This window comes from Schistocerca americana, chromosome 4 (assembly GCF_021461395.2).
Source record: "Schistocerca americana isolate TAMUIC-IGC-003095 chromosome 4, iqSchAmer2.1, whole genome shotgun sequence".
Lineage (NCBI taxonomy): Eukaryota > Metazoa > Arthropoda > Insecta > Orthoptera > Acrididae > Schistocerca > Schistocerca americana.
In genome coordinates this window covers 685843023-685849325 of record NC_060122.1, presented here as the reverse complement: position 1 = coordinate 685849325, position 6303 = coordinate 685843023, and the positions used below count along the sequence as shown (strand labels likewise).

At 41.1% G+C, this 6303-nt stretch overlaps 1 non-coding gene across 1 annotated transcript; it reads left to right on the top strand.

The window, feature by feature from the left end:
- The first annotated feature begins 3666 nt into the window (after positions 1–3666).
- Positions 3667–3740, top strand: Trnas-cga. Its single transcript has one exon. It is a non-coding gene; the product is annotated as a tRNA-Ser (tRNA).
- Positions 3741–6303: the final 2563 nt, after the last annotated feature.

Sequence of the window (6303 nt, the reverse complement as noted above, 5' to 3'; positions counted from 1 at the left end):
CTTGCTGGACCATTTAGTTTTGGGATCAACAATTATTATTTTCTGCTTTTTCAGTCCCACATGTCTACACAGGCCTCCTTAGGAGAATTATAATTATCTTTACACAGTACTGGTTACTTCATCCACCACACGTTGCATTGTTGAGTTTAGAGGAACAAACGAATCAAGATACAACTAGTTACACGTCTGAGAATTTTTCTCACTTTCATTGTCGTCGCGCCACCGCTCCGCCGCCGTCTGGCGACATGAACCTGGAAGCAGGACGCGCTTGCCTTGCGCTGGAGTCCTCGCAGACAGCATCCTCGCCGCCTACAGGTACGTTCAGAAGTGAAGCTCCTCTGCTTTAAAACAGCAGAGAGAACTTTCCATTCATTCACTACATAACGTCATAAAATTCACCTGCCGAAAATGTAACCTGTTATGGATAACATTTCATAAGTAATTAGTTCATCTCATGCTATCTACGTAGTTGAAAATTCCTGTATCATTATAACTCGTCCATTGCGATTTTTCCATTACTACGCCACTATTAGTAAATCAAATGCATACGCCTAATTTTACGGGGATCTTAGTCAGTAGTAAACACACGTGCAGAAAGGACGGACTATATTTCACTCCGAAATCCATTATAAACCCCTCTCATCGTACAGCCGGAACTTATGTAAGCCTCTCAACAGCAATTATCTTTGCCACATATAGACGTTTGTGCCCTAATAGAACATGTATGGATAAGATTACGCATTACTGCTTCGCTTACTCACTACCTCTGCCCCCTGTATTTATGTTGCTTATATTGCTTCCTGAGATGCTCATTATTTGTCTTTTCATGTGATGTTGTTGCGAGTGTTCTTTATTTATTGGAGATGCAATGCCTAATTTGAAATCTTTTATTAGTCCGTGATTCATGTAATTACTTTACCACTGTTATCACTGACCACCGCAATTTAATGTCAAGACTTAACCGGACAGTAGGGAACAGAGTTGGAAAGTACTTAAGTCTGAATGTGACTCGAATCCTGCAGCTTACGTCACATGAAATTATGAATGATTTTTGTGTCAGCCGCCTCACTGAGTTCGTTTGTCACAATGACTGTTTCTATCATCTTAAGCCATTTCATATATACTTGTTATCTAGCCCTAGATTTTTAATCCACATACCCGTGTCTTGTCTTCAACCGAACACTCACCTGTTTTATAAGAATTTAATGTTGATGATACACCATTCAATGACTCCTTGTTGTGGAACAGAATAAAGAACATCGAACCATGTAAATTCTAATTTCACTATCCGGTCTGTCTGCGTACTAATTTATATCAGCCCCATTAATCCTTTCCTAGGTCCAAAGAATTTCTTGAAGGCTAATAATACCGCAACCGTAGTAAGTTTCATCATCTAACTTCGGTCTGAACAGACAACCTCCGCAGTGCGCAATGTGAAGGCTGCTCTAGGAATCGTCGATTAAAGATGAAATTAGGTGCTTCCTGTCTATCTAAAACACCGTTCCCTAAGGCACCCAAGCCTTACTAACCCTCACCTCCCATTATCCTATAGCCATCCTTTATCGAAGCGAAACAATTATTTTTTTGTTTATTCATTGTTGTGCCTATTCCAGACGTCTAGGAGAAGCCATTTTCATCGAGTTATGCGCTAATAGTTCACACATGTATCCTGCAACAAGTGTCTGCACCGTTATACAAATTTGTAATTGAACGTGCTACTGTGAAGAACTTCATGAGTACTCAGAAACTGTTGTTACGTTGCGTCTTTCACCTTTGGCGCTACGTAGTGTGCCGAGCCAGACAGCTGAATATTTTGTGATTTTGTTCCTTATACCTGTAGTGCTAAGTTCACCCCGAAAACATGCAGGGATTACATGCTGATGCATCAACCGCAAATCTTAACCACTTGGAAGCTAGCGAAAGAGCACTGAGTGTCTTCTAAGAACCTCTCTGTCACCAAACCAGCCAACCGAGTATCCGTTAGCAATAGCTGGAAACGATACCGAGGCGTCCTAATCTCGTAATGAACTATAGCACTGTGCCAGTCAGTACTAGATTCCACTAGTGTTTTGCATTGCATTGTTTCCGTGACTAGGTGCACCCTTGTGAGTAAGTGTACTGGCTGCCAACCCTAGTGACGTAACACGAGCCAGTGATGTTCAAAATATTTAGATAAAGTTACCTATTTCTACCCAACATGTCAACCTGAATTGCACCAACTTCATCGTGTTGCGTGACTTGGCCAGCTTACCACTTTTTTTAGCTGTAGGTGTACAAACGTAATAGTTGCACCTTTGCTAAGGATTACTTCTGTTTGCACCTTGATATCTGTTTGGATGCAGCCAGTACGAAAAAGCACGCTTACTAGCGGAAATCGCCAGATACAGTTACCTATTACTACCCAACATGTCAACCTGAATTACACCAACTTCATCGTGTTGCGTGACTTGGCCAGCTTACCACTTTTTTTAGCTGTAGGTGTACAAACGTAATAGTTGCACCTTTGCTAAGGATTACTTCTGTTTGCACCTTGATATCTGTTTGGATGCAGCCAGTACGAAAAAGCACGCTTACTAGCGGAAATCGCCAGATACAGTTACCTATTACTACCCAACATGTCAACCTGAATTACACCAACTTCATCGTGTTGCGTGACTTGGCCAGCTTACCACTTTTTTTAGCTGTAGGTGTACAAACGTAATAGTTGCATCTTTGCTAAGGATTACTTCTGTTTGCACCTTGATATCTGTTTGGATGCAGCCAGTGCGAAAAAGCACGCTTACTAGCGGAAATCTCTTAGCCTTTTACGCTCATAAGTAGCAGCCAGTTATATTCCGTGTCATAATCCTATGATGACTGTCAACCTACCAAGTTCTTTTTCCACCTTCTTGTTTTGAATTGTAGCACTTAGAATAATTAACCAGAGCCGTAGACATCCACCTGTCACATAGAACTTAGCTTGTACGGCGAGCATATAAAATGTCATCTTAAACACTTCCTGTCAGTCCTACGGCCTTTGAGACTTATGAATGTCAGTAGAGTTAAGCAAGAACTGTAGCTTGAGATTCATTTATACACATAGTAGCTTAAGATGGGAAATTCATACACATAATACCTTAGGCCATCGTAGAGCAAGATTTAACTCATATTTTACATATTGAAACGAAACTCTTCCTAGTAGGTTAGCCGTGCAGAGAATTACGTACACGTTATTTTGTTACCACAGTATTATGTAACCCTTTTACACGTACCCCTGCTGCTTTTGTAAGCTCCCTCCCAGGGCCTGTACTAAAATCCCCATCCGGTGCAAATCACAGACAGGCTGTGGAGATGTCGGTCAGAGGAACTCCCGGGTCGAGCATGCAGTTCCACAACAGTCGACTTAGGCCAAATATTGCAATGTTGTATATTAACTCTGATTGATAAAAAAATGTATAATTTTATCTGTATTCCAGACCTGTTGCTCTTTTGTCTTTGAGTGAGATACTTAATTTCTGGTTTACGGCTTTGATGTTAGTGCATTTTAAATACTGGAATTCACGAAGAGAGTGAACGTTTTTGTGAGAAATAGGACTTTTTGTAAAGCGCACACAATATATATATATATATATATATATATATATATATATAACGTTCAGACTTTTACTGAATAATGTCGTGAGTCGTGCTTCGGTAGCTCAGACGGTAGAGCACTTGCCCGCGAAAGGCAAAGGTCCCGAGTTCGAGTCTCGGTCGGTGCACACAGTTTTAATCTGCCAGGAAGTTTCATATCAGCGCACACTCCGCTGCAGAGTGAAAATCTCATTCTGGAAATTCCACAACTGTTGCTAAATCTGAGCCACAAACGGCAAGAGTCTATAACACATTCGCAATTGAAGCAAAAGTTATTACATTTACAAAAATATTCATGTGTGTGTGTGTGTGTGTGTGTGTGTGTGTGTGTGTGTATGTGTGTGAATTCCTAAAGGACCAAACTGCTGAGGTCATCGGCCTTGAGACTTACACACTACTTAAGCTAACTTACGCTAAGAACAACACACGCACCCATGCCCGAGGGAGGACTCGAACCTCCGGCGGGAGTGGCCGCGCAAAAACAAAAAAAAAGGGGCATTAGAAAGTCGAGCGAAGTGTAAGCAAGGGCAAATCATTGGACTCCAGAAAAAAATTGTGTGCCAAGGAAAGTGCCTATGATAATAACTACAGGCAACAGCAGTAATATAAGCTTCTCATGCATGAAATGTGTTTATATTCTCTTGTTTTCAGCGGAGTGAGCTGCAAATATTGACATACTCGAAAGTATTTCTTCATGAATGAGCTGTAGCTTATGTCATTGAATCAGTGTGATTCGCCTGTTTTTAGACGTATTTTACGTTAATTCATGTCTCTTGGTAACTTAATAACTCATGGAACGCAAAAATGCAACAACTATTTAGTTACTTAAGTATAAAACAATTAATAACAAACTTTAATGTTACAAGCCATTTGACCGCCTGCTTTCTGAACGTTTGAAGCGCTAGTGTCGCTCCAGTTGTCAATCAGTAAAAACTTTCGCATCAGAGAGTGTAGTGAGTGCATTTATTAGACTGCGCTATATTCCTAAGTCTACAATAAATCGGTAACTGATAATGGCTGCTGCATGATGGATGGCGACTGACCATACAAATACGTAGTTGGTTGCAGCAGGGCTGCGAAGGGGACCCAGAGTATCTGCGACGTCGGCATAGCAGTGGTGGTACGGCCGCAGCACCTCAGTGGGTCGCCGATAGTTTCCAGAGGACTCACAGGTAACAGTTTATCAGCTGGAATATTGGTCAAATTATACATTTTTATCAATCAACATTGCAGTATTTGACCTAAGTCGACCGTCGTGCAACGCGAACCGAGCATTCATCTAACCACCATCTCTACAGCCCGTCTATGATTTGCACCACCACGCGGGATTAGCCGAGCGGTCTAGGGCGCTGCAGTCATGGAGTGTGCAGCTGGTCCCCTGCGGAGGTTCGAGTCTTCCCTCGGGCATGGATGTGTGTGTTTGTCCTTAGGATAATTTACGTTAAGTAGTGTGTAAGCTTAGGGACTGATGACCTTAGTAGTTAAGACCCATAAGATTTCACACACATTTGAACATTTTTTTGATTTGCGCTGGATGGGTTTCGCACTGCCGCGTCGTTTGGTGAACCACGAAACACAGAAAAAGTGCAATGCGATAAATCCAGTCTCACACGACAAAAATTAATAACTTCGTAAAATACACAGGCAAAGATATCCAAGCCGAAAATTGTAGCATGAACTACGTGCAACGTAATAATGACACAACTTGGAAATATGGAAAAGTCTTGATAGCACTGTTGTTTAGTAAGTGTTAGGCGCAAATTGTCATCGTCAGACAAAAGTCTTGATCGCACAACTCTTTATTAAGCGTTACGCGTTTCAGAATTTCATCATAAGACTGCAGCCGTCTGATGATGATATTTTGAAACGTGTAACGCTTAACGAAGGACTCTACAATCAAGATTTTTCAATATTTCCTAGTTGTGTCAAATCTGGATGTTCGCCTGCTCTACCATGGATTCATTTCCCTATCAAGTAATGGTAACGTTAATGCGTGATTTACAAAGAAACAATTGCTGTAATCGGGTTTCGAATTCGAAGAATTAGTCCACGCAATGAGCTCCCTTTCCTTATCACAACAATGCCAGACCACACACTTGCACAGCGACATCTGCAACATTTCGACTCCTGGGGTTCAGTGTCAGCGATCATTCTCCGTACAGTCTCGGCTTGGCACCATCCGATTTTCATCTGTTTCCGAAACGCAAAGAAAAATTTCGTAGTCTTCACTTTGATAGTGATGAAGCGGTTCAAGCACGAGTGTGTGTGGCTCTGTCAACAAAATCAAACATTTTGTAGTGCTGGTACCAACAAACTGGTCTCTTGTTAGGACAGATGTGTTAGTCGCAATGGTGAATATGTTGACAAATAAATCTGTAGGAATGAAGAATGGAGACGTAGAACGTTAATAACGTTTGTTTTATTTAAAAAGATTTAAAAGTTTTCACATAAAAAATTTCGGAGCCTTTACTTTTCCGCACGCTATCCTACATGGTGATAATGATGATATAAAAAACAAATATTTGCTCTCGTCACCGATTTGCAGAAGCACTACAAATACTAATGTCATAGTTAACTTCGATGACATTACAGTTTTCAACCAGTTTTGTCGAAATTAATCACTATTGGGTATGAGAAGTTCATAAGTTCGATTGATATCATTCATCGGGTTTTTCACCTTTGTCCTACTAT